General features: G+C 41.2%; 2 pseudogenes; one reads left to right on the top strand and one right to left on the bottom strand.

Moving 5' to 3' along the window:
- Nucleotides 1-344: 344 nt before the first annotated feature.
- LOC127671611 (PRAME family member 6-like) lies at nt 345-3,076 on the bottom strand (annotated as a pseudogene).
- A 10,330-nt stretch (nt 3,077-13,406) lies between these two features.
- The window catches only part of LOC127671610 (vomeronasal type-2 receptor 116-like), a 106,966-nt pseudogene continuing 105,515 nt past the window's right edge, over nt 13,407-14,857 (top strand).

Here is a 14,857-nt window from a genome sequence, read left to right as displayed (position 1 = left end):
TCATAGGATACATCATGAACATAAACCTAAAACTGAGGTCAGTGACTCAGTAGTACATGAGAGGAGAACATTCAGTTCATAGATTGGCCATATATTTACAACATGTGGAAGACCCTGGCGATTCTGTCCCGATGGGGACACATTTAGAAATGCAGTACTGTCTTTCTGATTCTACAAGACACCAGATGTTATTGTCTTATTCTTCATTTCAAGTGACCCCTGTGGTCTCCATACACAGAACACCATATTGATTCCAATGGATTTGAAACCATAAAGTTCTGGAAGCCCATGATGAACGTACTTCCTCAGATATCATTTCCTAGCATCTAGAATCAACCTCTTCTTTACTGCCAGCAATGGCAAAGTCTGGTATTCGTATCATAGATGCAGCGACTCCAACAATAACGGCAGGTTTCTCAAGCAAATATGATTATCTTAGGCTGCCTTCTGGCCCTGAGAATGCCCATGAGATTTCGACACAGTTGAGAAAATCTGTCCACTATAAGATAACCCTCTTGATCATAGCACTCTAGTGGGACAGGGTACTGCTCAACAATCAAATTGCTTTGATTGGCCATGCATTGTAGAAGGTCCTTCATTACAGCGGTGGAGAAGTCATTCTTATAGAAATTGACAGAGGTGAGTTGTGAGCACTGGCCCAGAGCAGGCAAAAGGATTTTGAGCTGAGAGTCATTCATCCTGCAGTTCTCTAACTGCAGGGTTTGCAGAGTTTCAGATAAATTCTCTAGGAGAATTTGGAGACTCTTGGAACATGACTTGGGAAGTACTACATCATCAAAGTGCAGGTGTTTCAGTTGATAGAGCCTCTGACACTCTGACATGTGCTTTAAGCCTGACGTGGAGAGTTGGCAGACAGTCATAGACAAGGACTCCAAGGGGCTCTTCAGGAATCTAGAGAAAGAACAAGAAAATTGGTCTGACTCATGGTACTGGAGGACATTAGTAAGATTGATACTGACACAGAGAATCCACATATGTAGATTCAATCTATGCTTATGTTGACGGTCCACCCTGGGAAAACTACATGATGGTGTCTCCTCATAGCATTGTTTACTGAAGCATATTAAAGTCAGGTAGGGTGGGATCAAACGACATTTCTGCAACTCCCCTTCCTCACTTTGTCAGAGAACTAGAGTTTGCCCCATCATGCTAGGAGAGCACACCTAGAAAGAACTAGCACAGAAGGGTTCTGGCAATATCTTGGCCTATGTCCTGCAGAGTTTATCCATGTTCCGGCTATCTCCACAATCTTTATCCCTAATCACAGTGTTTCACCCTTGACACTGATGACCCCCACCACAGTGTCACAGATTTCCCATCTACTTAGTCAAAAGTTGTGTTCAAATATTTATGAAGAAGTAGAGGCTGTCTGACTCCAATAGAGGAACAAACTGATTCCTGTTCTCACATATCTTTGTAGAGGGTAGTTGTGGAGTCTCCCCATATCTGGCCCCTCTGGTCTGTCCTGTTACCTTGAATCATTTTGCCTGGATCCCAAGGGGTAATATGGAAAGCACACTTACAGCATCTGACCCACACAATGAACAAGCTTACAAGACAGCTTTCTTAGTATCCCTTACCCTAGCCCATACTCTTCCACATGAGTGGGGACCGAATCAAGTGAGCTCCATTAAGAAGGAAACAATCCACACATCGATAGTGTAATAAGTGCATCACTGTAACATCCTCTATGACTGTCAGACCTCAGATGCCCACTAATGATTGAAGTAAAGGGAAAGGTTGTTGCTATAACAGAAACAGATCACTATCCTACCTTACCTGAACAACTGTTTCATGTGGTCACTGGAAAAGTAGTCACCATTCATGGAGAGGTGTTGGAGATAGTTGAGTTTGGAGAACTGAGAAAGGAATTTGGCAGCACAGTTCTTTACATGTGTAAAATGAGGCACACCACTACGTGAGATCCTCAGTCTTCTTTCCCTTAGATGGAATTTGCGAAGATTTCTCATCTGGCCAAAGCAAGGAGCAAAGCAACCTAGAAAGGATAGGACCTGCTTTGTGTATATTTCCTATTCCTCAATATAGTTTGGATGAAAAATGTTCAAGATCTCCCTGATAATCTCCACAGGGAAGTGACAAATCTTCATCTTCAGACAGCATAGCCTCAAGGAGTGTTTTCTCTCCTGGGCCCATTGTAGTAAGCATGTTTGATATAGTTGCAGACAGAAGCCAAGGCTCAGGTCAGTGACCACCTTCAAACACTGCCTCAGTGCATATCTAGGAATGTGCTTTGCAACATGCTTCTCATTCTCAGTTTTTAATGAGCAGACTTCATCCTTTCTGCCAGCCCATACATCCCAAAAATCCTGGTGCACATCTCTCAAGTCCAGGACTTAAAGCTTCCTACTTCTGTGAAAGATAAAAGCAAAGTTTCATAATGTTAAATGAACCAACATGGAGTTAGCCTGGATCCCACATGTCTAAGATCAGCTCCATCACAGTACATCACACCAGGCAGGCAAGGAAACTGCATGAGATGCATCTGGAGACATGACCCTCTTGACACGTGGTTCTTCCCTATCTAGTGCCTGTAGGAAATGCACATCCTAACATGGCTCCTTGTACCCTGAGCTATCCTGACCTATGAATATCATTTAGATCAGTTTTCAAATTAAATAGTATTTCCACAAATCCCATGTCAATGGCATCATTATCCCCTGTGCTGTTTTCCCCAATCTTCCTGCCCTAATGTGTATCTTACCACTATCCCTATGATTCCCCATCTAGTCTCCTTGGGCCTTGCTTACCTGGGACTAGCATTCTGTGTCTGCAGTATATCTATGCCATCCAGCACAGCTTGCAAGACCTCCACATCAGGGGTTTTCATCAGTGCTCCCACAGGCAGGCAGGGAAAGGGCCAGGCTGCCACCATTGCCTTCAATATCTCTGTGTGTCTGCCATTGAAAGCCTCTAGGAAGAGTGGTGGGAAAAGCATAGTGGGCAGGTTATCCAGATCGGAGGAGTTTATGGCATCTTTCCTCAGCAGCGTGTCTAGTGCCAGCTTCTGGAGTGTGGGAGGGTTGTAGGTGCTCATCTTGCTAGTTATTCAGTCGGAAGCAACCTGGTGAAGCATTTAGGAGACATAATTTCAGGCTAAGTTTTCAAAAGTCCTATTTCTCACATATTTCATGAACCAGAAGTCGAGAGCCCATGCTCTGACAATAATGGAGAACACAGTCTGCCAAATTATACAATCCTGGGGTCTCCAAGCCACAAGTTCATCACTCTCAGCATGTGGATTCTCTTTTAAGCACCCCATTGAAAAAGTTATCCACTGTTGCATGGGATATCAACCCATGCTCCTCTTCATCTCATGCTTAGTATAAGACAAAGTTTCAGACTTGCCAGAGTGTTGTTTCAGGAAAAAGGACATTGAATATCTTTGCAGGCCCTGAAAAAATTATACTGTTTATGTCACAGATGCAACCAGGCTTATTGTCCTTGCAACAGATTGATCCCTCCAGGGAAGGGCTAAGGAGATCCTATGAGATGCCTGTCTGTATGTATCACTTAACACGTTGAAGGCCAGGGTGAGAAATCTGGGCTATATTATATGTTTTGGGAAATGAGGTAAAATTCATAGCCACCTGGATATACAATCAGACCACATCTAAAATGTAAAACCTATGCCAGGTGGTTCTGGCACACACCTTTAATCCCAGTACTTGGGAGGCAGAGGCAGGCAGATATCTGAGTTAGAGGCCAGTCAGGGCTACACAGAGAAACCCTGTCTCAAAAAACCAAAACAAATAAGTATAAGTAAATAAATAAATAAATAAATAAATAAATAAACAAACAAAATGAAGAAGTAAATAATATAAATAAATACATAAATACATAAAATGCAAAACCTAAATAAAATCTGCAACTTTCCCCAGAGATTTGAAAAGCCATGCTACTGAATGAGAGCACCTGCTCATGTGAGTCTTAGACGAGAATTCAAGATTACATAGGCTACAGGGAGGAGAGTTTCCCATGACAAGTTAGGGTCCAGAAAAAGAAAGAGATGAGGCAATATACCTATCAATACTTCCAAATGTTTGTTTATACTTTTAAATATGTTATTGCCTAGAAAAGATGCTTCCGTTCAGTTGGCTCTCCTTCCAGTCTTGAATGGAACTCATTATGTAGCCCAGGCTTACTGTCACACAATATGCTCCTGTGTGTGGTTAGCAGCCTTGGATTTTCTTTTTTTCCTCCACTATGCATGCCTAGATTCCTTTGCTTTTAGAACACTGCATAGATGCCAAACAAGCCTATAAGAAAACATAATTGAAGCCCTTTGGAGGAAGAGTTGGGAGGATTTCACACCATTCTGATCTATGAAGTATATTTCATGCTAGTTCAGGTTTAGGAAAATCAAGTAAAGTAGGATTTTAGGCGCTGGAGAGATGGCTCAGTGGTTAAGAGCACTGACTTCTCTTCTGGAGGTCATGAGTTCAAATTTCAGCAACCTTATGGTGGATCACAACCATCTGTAATGAGATTTGAGGCCCTCTTTTGATGAGTCTGAAGACAGCTACAGAGTACTCACATATAATAAATAAATCTTTAAAAATAGGATTTTAAATGTCTTCATTGAAGTTATTCTGGAGTTATTGTGTAGTGTTTCCACTACACAAACACTCTACCATTCAGCAAAAATCCCAGATTATCTATTACTTTTTATTTAATGTTATGTAATGATGAGGTGTCTTCTTGTAGCCAAGTCTTGCCTGAATTGTGATATTTTGCACCCAGTACATTAATTTAGTTTCCAGGTGTGACTGCTATATGCATTTTTCATACATTCCTGCATATTTACATACATACACACATACATATGTTACACAATGTCTAATCACCTGGACAAAAATGAAGCAACCACAAGCCTACAGCCATGGATGCTGAGTGAGCTGTGGCTTCAGGGACACAAGCCTCAAGCCATAATTTTCGGCTTGTGTGCATGAAGCCGTCTCAAGTGTAATTTGTAAGGTATACTTAAGAAATTCTAGTTCATATACTTGAAAAACCATAATCTGTGAAACATAGCTTAAGAGACTACAGACAGATTAAATTATAAAGAAGATCCTAACTGAAATTCCAGATTAAGTCTAGAAAACTGGATGAAACCAGAAGGACCAGGAGTTCCAGCCCTCCTATGGAGCTCCTAGGGACTAAACCACCAATCAAAGAGCACACATGAAGGGACCCATGGCTCCAGCTGCATATATAGCAGAGGATGGCCTTGTTGGATATCAATGGGAGGAGAGGTGCTGGATCCTGTGAAGGCTCAGTGTCCCAGTGTGGGGGGATGCCCGACCAGGGAAGCAGAAGTGAGTGGGTTGGCCAGCAGGGGGAGGGGAATGGATAGGGAACTTTCAGAGGAGAAAAGAGGAAAGGGAATAGCCTTTGAAATGTAAATAAACACCAGGCAGTGGTAGCACATGCCTTCAATCTCAGCACTTGGGAGGCAGAGGCAGTGGCAGAGGCAGGCAGATTTAATGAGTTCAAGGCCAGGCTGGTCCAAGAGTGAGTTCCAGGACAGCCAGGACTACAGAGAAACCCTGTCTCGAAAAACCAAAATAAAATTTAAAAAGTAAATAAACAAAATTTCTAAAATATCTTGTAATAAAAAAGTTTAAGCCCAGATTCTTCCATGACATTCTATCTTTAAAACCTCAGCAATTCCCATGTAATCTCATTTCTCATTAAAATTGAAGTCTATACTATTTAAACATTATACACTGGAAATGAAGTTATAGCTGGATGGTGATAAGGCTAGGCCAGCTTGCAAGAAAACTCCTTATGGTGGTAAATTTCTTACCTGATATAGACACTGGCTCCAGGGTTCCTACTTCCAGCAGGACCAGGCAGTGATCCAAGCTTCAGGACACTGACATCTCTTTGCCTTCCTCTGACCCTTTTATGCACTTTTCCTCTCTCACCTCCCCATAGCCCCACCTTCCTCACACAAGCTTCTTCTTTCTCATTGGTCCATTGAATCCCAACACACTCAATACTGTTAAAGATGCTCTTCCCCCAACCCCCAAGACAGGGTTTCTCTGTGTAGCCCTGGCTGTCCTGGAATTCACTTTGTAGACCAGGCTGGCTTCGAATCAGAAATCCACCTGCCTCTGCCTCCCAAGTGCTGGGGTTAAAGGCATGTGCCACCACTGCCTGGATTTTTTGTTTGTTTATTTGTTTGTTTGTTTGTTTTGGTAAAGATTCATTTTTCCTGCTGTTGGTTGATTGAATCAGACTTTCTGATTCAGTCCTCCAAGGAGGAGCTTTTTGTGTGAAATCAAAAACACAGAATTAAAAAAGTCCAGATTCCACTGTCTGCTTGATTGACTCATGCTGTGTTCATTCATATCTTCACTTGTTTAAAAATGGATATAATTAGTGTGTGTGGTTTTAATGTCTGTGTTTTTGCATTTGTTTCAGTGTGTTTATGACTGTGAGCATGTACTTGAGTGTGTAGGGAGTTCTAGGTTAGCCAAAAATTAAATACTGAGGTTTTCTCTCAAAACAACAAGACCACAACAATTAAAAGCCAAATACAAAACAAAGAAAGAAATAAACAAAACCCATATGCTCATGTTGATGATGTGAAAGTGTTGCAATTAGTTGCATGAACCTGCTAGCCTTGCTATGGAGAAGAAGTTTAATTGGGATAATGCTTGGTCAAGGAGTTTAGAAACATCATGATCAAGATGGGCACTTAGTTATAAGTGTGGAAACCAAGATCAAAGCATTATGAGATGGAAGTCAAAGAAACAATAAGACTCTAACAACAGAGATGTGCAATCCCTGCACATGGTACACACCATTGAACTCCAGCAGTAAAGGCAGGAACATGTCTATGAGTTTCAGGGCAGCCTGATCCAGACAATGAGAACAAATTTCTTTAACCATGCATAGAGGTTCACCCCTTTAATCATAGCACTCAGAAGGCAAAGGGAGGTAGATCTCTTTGAGTTCCTAGCCAGGCTAGTCTAGAGAGAGAATTCAAGGACCCCCCCCCCCCAGAGCTGTACAATGTGATACTATTTTAGGTATGACAGGGACCTGGGGGCTGGGAGGCAAAGCTTTAATAAGCACCCATGCAGTCTCAGTATTTGGTACCTACCTTTGATTGTAGTAGTCCAAAAGCAAAGAGAAAAGGATTTCTGTGTCTTTCAGGCCACCTGGATCCACACAGTGAGAACTTGTCCAACAACATCAAATTCCAAACACAAAACAGTGGTACCTTTCTTGAAGAAAACAGTAGAAACCTCAGTTCATCAAATGGACTTTTAGAACCTATTTAATCAGTGACCCTAGACAGGCTCAAGAGTTAAAAGTACTAGTTCCAAACCTGAAGAACACAGTTATATTTCTGGATCCCGGGAAGATAACACACATCTGAAAGGGTTTCTTCCACCTCCACGGGTGCACCATGACAAATGGCCCAATCACCAGTAATTATAAATCAAAACTTGCAGGACTTTGGTACCTGCCTTTAATCCTAGAACTTATGAGGCAGAGGCAGGCAAATCTGTATGAGATATGGATCCCCTGGAACTATAAATGTAGTTGGTTTATGTCACCATGTGATTTTTAGGAACAAAACTTGGTTTACTGCCAGAACAATATCTGCAACCCTTTAATGGATTATTTGTTTGTTGGTTAGTTTTTCTGTTTTGAAGCAGTGTCTCTATTAGCCCAGCTCACCTAACACGTATATGTAGCTGAGATGAACTTGAGGAAGAGATCCTTCTTCTTGCCTCTTTTGCCTGAAAGCTGGAAACTTAGTTATTGTAGTGGCTATTACTGATTATCAACTTGACTACATCTGGAATGAACTACAATCAGTGAGAACTAAAGCAAATAAGTAAAAAAAAAATAAACTTAAATTTAAAAATAAAACCTGGAATAAGACCTGCCACAGGAAGGCAGGTGTGATGGTGCAGGACTTTAACCACAGCATTAGGGAAGCAGAGGCAGGTGGCTCAGTGTGAGATCCAGGCCAACCTGGAACATTTCAAAAGGATCCTTCTCTGGAGAGACTTCATTTTATATTTTGAATTAAAACTTAACTGTGTATGGTAGCACAAGCCTTTAATCCCAGCACATTTAGGACAGAGTTGATTAGATCTCTGAATTTGAGGCCAGCCTGATCTACATACATAGCAAGCTCTACGAAGCCAAGTCTATATAGAGACCCTGTCTCAAAACACTACAACAAAAATTGAAATAAAAACTTAGTGTTATAATAATCTGCATTCTCAATTTCCATGTAAATGGTGATGTCTTAATGTCTATAAATAAAAGTATATAGATTTGGTGGAAAATGTTGCTGATTTTATTACATAAACATTGGGAAATACTCTAGATACTTGATATTTATTTATACAAAGATGTTAGAAAGGAAAGATTAGGTCAGATGTGATGGCACAGACATCATTCTGAGCACTCAGGAGGCAGAGGCAGGCAGGCAGATATCTGTGAGTTCAAGTCTAAGACAGTCAGAGCTGTTACAGAGAGAAATCCTGTCTCAAAAACCAAACAAACAAAACAGAAAAAGAAAATCAAAGGGGAAGTTAATTTTAATTTTATTTACAATGCACATATGGCTGTGAAAAAGAAAGATCTCTGATCTTAAAAGTACAAAACAAAACAACCTAAATTGTGGGAAACGAATTCGAAACTGCCTTTACTGGACAGGTATGGTGTCAAGTAAATTTAACCCCCATCACTCCATAAGAAGAAGCAGGCAGATCTAAATGTGTTTGAGGATAGCATGCTCTACAGAGGAGTTCCATACCAGCCACGGCTATATAGTGATAACCTATCTCACAAAGCAAAAAGAAATAGAAGCGTGTATTTACAATCAAAACCAATGTCTTCATTCATTTCATCTGAAGAGACAGACATAAAGATCTCTGGGGCTATCTTCTGTCTAATGTCTGATTCTGATGGGAAGTCCCTGTAGGAACTTTAACGTAACAGTTCTGAGTGCTGCTGACAAGAGTTTGAACATGGCAGAGCTGGATAGTGACTGCACTTAACCAACTCCTCAGAATCAGGAAGCAATTATATTTTTTCCTCTCAAAGTTCTACCTCTTAACTGAAAACTGCCATCTGGGTGTTTGTGTCCTACACAGATCCTCTGTAGTTTTTGGTTTTGTATTGTTTGTTTTTCAGTGTCAATATTGACAAGTGTTTCCTGTGTGAAGGCCAAAGGAAAAAAAAAAAAGCAAGTGTAAAAACCCCAATAAACTAAACAACAAAACATGATTAGTAAAGCCAGTAACAGAAACCTTGCTTGAGATTACCCCAAAAGAACCTATTTGATCACTTTCCAACAATGAGTCTTGTTTGTTTCTATATTTAGTTATTGTTCTGTGCAGTATTAAATCTTGTTAATTTTGCATAACTGAGTCATATACATATCAGAATAGTGGGTGTTGCTATGAAAGACCTGACCATCTTCTTTTGGGGAGGATTTTGGAAGGACTTTGGGACTTTGGGCTAGAAAATCCAGTTTAAAGATTGGTGAGCTCTTCTGTGGGACCTTGGAAGCTAAGAATATTGAAAGCAATACAGATGATGGAGGCTTGGCTTCTAAGGTTTCAGAGGGAAGTTTGACAATTTTTTAATAATTCTGTGATTTATTTTGAATTAACAATCTGTAGTTCTGTTTAGCTAGATCTAAACAATCACTTGTTAGCAAGAGCTCAGAACAAACCAAGCTTAATGCTTGGGTGTCACAGAGAAGAAGACCTCTGAATTCTAGGCTAATGTGCTCTACATAAAGAGTGAGTTCCTGAGAAGCTTGGATTACAAAGAGAGCCCCTGTGTTGAAATTTGAAATAACATGTATGGTTGAGAAGAGGGAATACAGTCCAATAGAAGTCAATTGACCCTTTGCTTTATTGGGTCAATTGATGCTTGTCAGCTGGAGCTAAGAAATTAGCAGTGATTAAGAAGAGACCAACATCACTGAAGTGAAATCTACTGGGAAGTGTTTCCTCAGAGTTAGCATACAGAGGTATGTTCTGAAATTCAACATGTGGTACTGGTTTTGAAGGGGTGAACAGGTGAGGAAGAAGAGCTCAGGTTTAGCACTGTGTAGCAGGGCTAGAGTCCCTGAAGAGACTCCAGTAAAGGATATTGGTGAAAGTGCAGCCCTGCTGCAGCAAGAGACCACAACACTTTGGAAATGGTTGTTCAGTGGAACCGCCACCAAAAACAGCAGCAGCAGTGGAGTGGAGCCACAGCCCAAGCCTAGAAGAAAAACTCTGTGTGCTGCAGAGGACAGAACCAGAGAATTGACCCAAGCTCTTTAGAGAAGCCCAGAAGATTTTGAGTGGACCCCAGATGGTGTGTATTGATTTATTTACACAGTTGGATGTTGCTTTTGCTTTGTTCAGATTCATCCCCTGGTTCTTCCCTTTTGAAGTAAGAGTAATTTTTTATTTTATAGGAGCCTACAGTTGAGACTTTGGATTTTTTCCATTAATTTGTTTATTCACTTACATTCTGATTGCAGTCCACCCACTTCCAGTCCCCTGAACACACACAGCATTTTCCCCCACTTGCCCCGCCCCTTCACCTCTGAAAAGGAGGAGGTCCCATGAGGTTGTAACCCACCTTGGTACAACAAATCACTGCAGAACTGGGCACATCATCTCCCACTGAAATCAGTCAAGACAGCTCAGTTATGTGAACAGGATCCACAAGCAGGCAACAGAGCCTTGGTAAGTGCACCCCCTCTAGTTTTGGGCATTTGTAACATGTAGGGCATTTTCATTCTTTTTTTTAAAGCATTGTTTATTTTATGTGTATGTGTACATTGTAGCTGTCTTCATGCACACCAGAAGAGGACATCCGATCCCATTACAGATGGTTGTGAGCCCCCATGTGGTTTCTGGGATTGAACTCAGGACCACTTGCAGAATAGTCAGAGCTCTTAACCTCAGAGCCATCTTTCCGCTCCTGTAGGGAATTTTCCTAATTAGTGATTGGTGGGGGAGTGTTTAGCACATTGTGGGAGCTGGTGGTCCTGTATTCTACAAGAAAGTGGGCTGATCGATCCATGGAGAACAATACAGTAGGTAGCAAGTAGGACTTGTATTGGCTCCTCCCTACAGAGTCTTGACCTGACTTTCATTGATGATGAACAGGCATGTGGAGGGGTTAAAAGAAACCAGCCCTTTCCTCCCCAAGGGTCATGGTGTTTCATCACAGCAATAGCTCCAGTTCTACATTAATTAGACATAGTTGAACATGCCTGATATCCCAGAACCCAAGGGTTTGGTGTCTAAGAATCAGAGGTTCAATGTCAGCGTTGGCTATATAGCAAGTCCAGGCCTCTGCACTATACAAATCCGGTTTCCAAGAAAATTACCAAACTGTGTGTAGGAGGAAGATGGGCCATCGTTCTATGTGATAACATGGTTTCAGAGTAGACCATCCCAGCATGCTGAATAGAGAGATGAAATTATGACTGTCATCTGAGTCAGGCTTGGACCCACATAACTTTAATACCAGTATCTGCTAAGCAGAATCAGGAGGATCGCTTGAGTTTGAGGTCACTCAAGAACCACAATAGTAAGACCCTATTTTTTAAAAAAATGATCTGTGCCAGCATGGTGGATCAAAATTATAACAGGAAGCAGAAATGTGATGGTCAGTTCTGTACCACTGAAAAAACTACATACTGAAATTATTTCTCTACTAACCAACTAACAAAGAAGAGCTGAGACACAATGCTAATGTTTATCTTGACATCCTGACCACGAGAAGTAGAGCAGTTCATTATGTGAGCAGCTAATGTCATGAAAGACCAGGAAACTCATTAAGAGGCATTGCAGTACTGGATTGCATTTCTCCATTCCTCTCTTCACTCCTGCACTGTAGCACATGAAAATCTCATTCAGCCCCTACTGTTAATCTTGGAAAGGCTCTCACAAATCCCTTCAAGGTCCTAGTTCAGAGCTTGGGAGAGAGACAGGCAGGTACCCGAGTTCAATGCTGGACTAGTCTACAGAGTGGGATCCAGGAGAGGCAGGGCCACACAGAGAAACATTGTCTTGAAAAACAAAAACAAACCCCAAAACAAATAGACACAGACAGACAGAGATATGATAGATAGATAGATAGATAGATAGATAGATAGATAGATAGATAGATACATAGATAGTCAGAAAAAAACCTAAAGTGCCTGAGAGAGGGCTCAGTGGTAAGTGTTTGTGACCTGCAGTCAGTGTCTGACCACCAGGTGATTTTCAGGTTCTTTCCCTCTTATTCAACAATGAAATAAAATTCCACACAGATTGCCAGGTAGTGAGGAGCCTTTGTTCAACGGGAAGGGCATCAGCACTGCCAGCAGCCACATAAGGCACTAATGGTCCAGATGACTGAATGAGGCTTGCTTCTATGGGGCTCGGGAAACAGACGAGTTTTCTCACTAGGGGTGTAGTTTGTGTGGATCTCTGTTATGATTGACAGGGGTTCATTGTGCATGTATCACTTTACTTCTTTACCCGGTCTTTTCCCATAGTGCATCTGATATGCATGTCCATACATACATAATCATGAGATGGTAAATAGAAAAATCCCCTGAAAGTACACTTGAGCATAGTCTTAGCTTACTGTCAGTGTTCTTCTCTGTTTCCAGTTGCCTCAGGCAAGGTTTTTGGCCTTTCAGACCTTCCCTGCTGTGATGGACAGAGAACCCTTTAAAACTACAAAGAAAATAACTTTTCCCTCAAATATCACTAATAGAAATGTCTGGTGTGGAAGCATCTAACAGCCCTGTCCCAACACTGGGAGCTGAGGCAGGAACGAATGAAGTTCAGTGCTAGCCTTGCCTAATGATCCCTGCCTCAGACAGCAACAGAAAAGGCAAGCTGGCTCAGTGAGTGAGAATGCTTACAACAAAAATGACAAAGGAGCTTAACCGCAGAACCCATGTTGCAGGAAAAACCCATTTATATAGCTGTCCTCTGACCTCCACCCTTGTGCCATGACATGCAAAGGTTTACATTGCCTCCCCCCCCCTCGCCACACACACACACACACACATACATGCACAAGCACAAATTGGTGTACTGGTCCTACAAAATTGGAGAGACATAGACATACTTTTCATGAAATAAGGGGGACTACATATTATGGACAGCTTTGGGAAAAACCTGTTGTTACTACACTAATTGATATGGAGCAATCAGAGAAAAACTTACCGTGGTTGGAGAAAAAGTCAAAGGAAGAAGATACAAAGACATGAAAAGAAATTTATGCCAGTGTCTCTTCTCTTGAGCTCCCTGGCTAGCTACTCTGATGTCAGCACTGACTGACCCTTTAATTCCATCTGAATAAATCTAACTGAATTAATCATGGGGCCCACTCTTGAACACTACATGAGAAAATGCCTTACAGCTGGATCTCAAGGAGGCATTGTGAAAACTCCACCTGGTGTCATGGTGACACACAACCAACCATTACACCTGGGATTTTGTCTTTTGTTGGTTCTTGTGAACTCATGCAGGGTTCTTGTTTACCAAAATATGACAGTCCAGTATGATAGTTTTGAACTTCAAAGAAACAGAGAAACGTGTACTGCTACACTGGAAACACTAAGATGACTACAAACTGTGAAAACACTGATATCAAACTAAAAACTGAAAGACAGTAAACAGTTATCAAAACATGTGAATACATTTTATACAGCGTTGTCAAACAGTTATGCTTGCTGTTCCCATTAGAAGTGGAGGTTCCAGGCATCCACATTTGCTCATTTGAATCAGAGATGAGAGGAAAGTCACATATAATCAACTGTTTGCAGGTAAATATGATTACAAGTTTTTAAAGTGTAGTACACCTCATACTTCTCTCTTTGTTGTAGCTCCTACAGTTTGCCTATGGACCTTTCCATTCTATCTTCCGTGATAAGGAACAATTTCCCTATCTCTATCAGATGGACCCAAAGGACACATCTCTAGCATTGGCAATGGTCTCCTTCATACTTCAACTGGAACTAGGTTGGCCTTGTCATCTCAGATGATGATCAAAGCAAACAATTTTTTTTCTAAGTTGAAAAAAAAAGTGAAAATAATGAAATTTGCTTTGCCTTTGTAAACATGATATCAGCCCAAGAGAAGTCATTCCATCAAAAAACTGAAACACAGTACAAACAAATTGTGATGTCAACCACAAATGCTATTATCCTTTATGGGGAAACACAGTATTTTTGAATTGAGCTTCAGATTGTGGGAGTCTCCAGTTATACAGAGAATAAAGGTTTGCACAAAACAATGGAATTTCCCTACCAGTAAGAGAGACTTACCCCATGGAACATTCTATGGGACTCTTACTTTTCTACACCACTATGGTGAGATTTCTGGCTTAAAAATTTTTGTACAAACAAGGTATCATCTCAGAAGTACAGGCGTATATGTACTAATGTCAGAGTAGAAGTACTTTAACTATGAAGCCTCAGCATCTAAATGTGAAATGCTGAAGAACTATTCATCCGATACCTCATTGGACTGGCTAATGGAAAAGACATTTGACATGTCCTTTAGTGATGTTAGTCATAGCATATACAATTCTGTGTATGCTGTAGCCCATGCACTCCATTAGGTGAATCTGCAACAGGTTGATAATCAGGCAGGAGCCAATGAGAGAGGAGCCAGTTCTCACTGTTCTAAGGTAGAGTTTCTTCTATTGGATGATATTTGTGTCTTAAATTTCATAGCTGTTTAGGGAGAGACAGAGAAAGAGAGAGAGAGAGAAAGAGAGAGAGAGAGAGAGAGAGAGAGAGAGAGAGAGAGAGAGAGAGAGAGAG

Source organism: Apodemus sylvaticus, chromosome 21 (assembly GCF_947179515.1).
Source record: "Apodemus sylvaticus chromosome 21, mApoSyl1.1, whole genome shotgun sequence".
NCBI lineage: Eukaryota > Metazoa > Chordata > Mammalia > Rodentia > Muridae > Apodemus > Apodemus sylvaticus.
The sequence above is the reverse complement of the archived record's forward strand: the minus strand, read 5'-3'. Positions and strand labels throughout refer to the sequence as shown.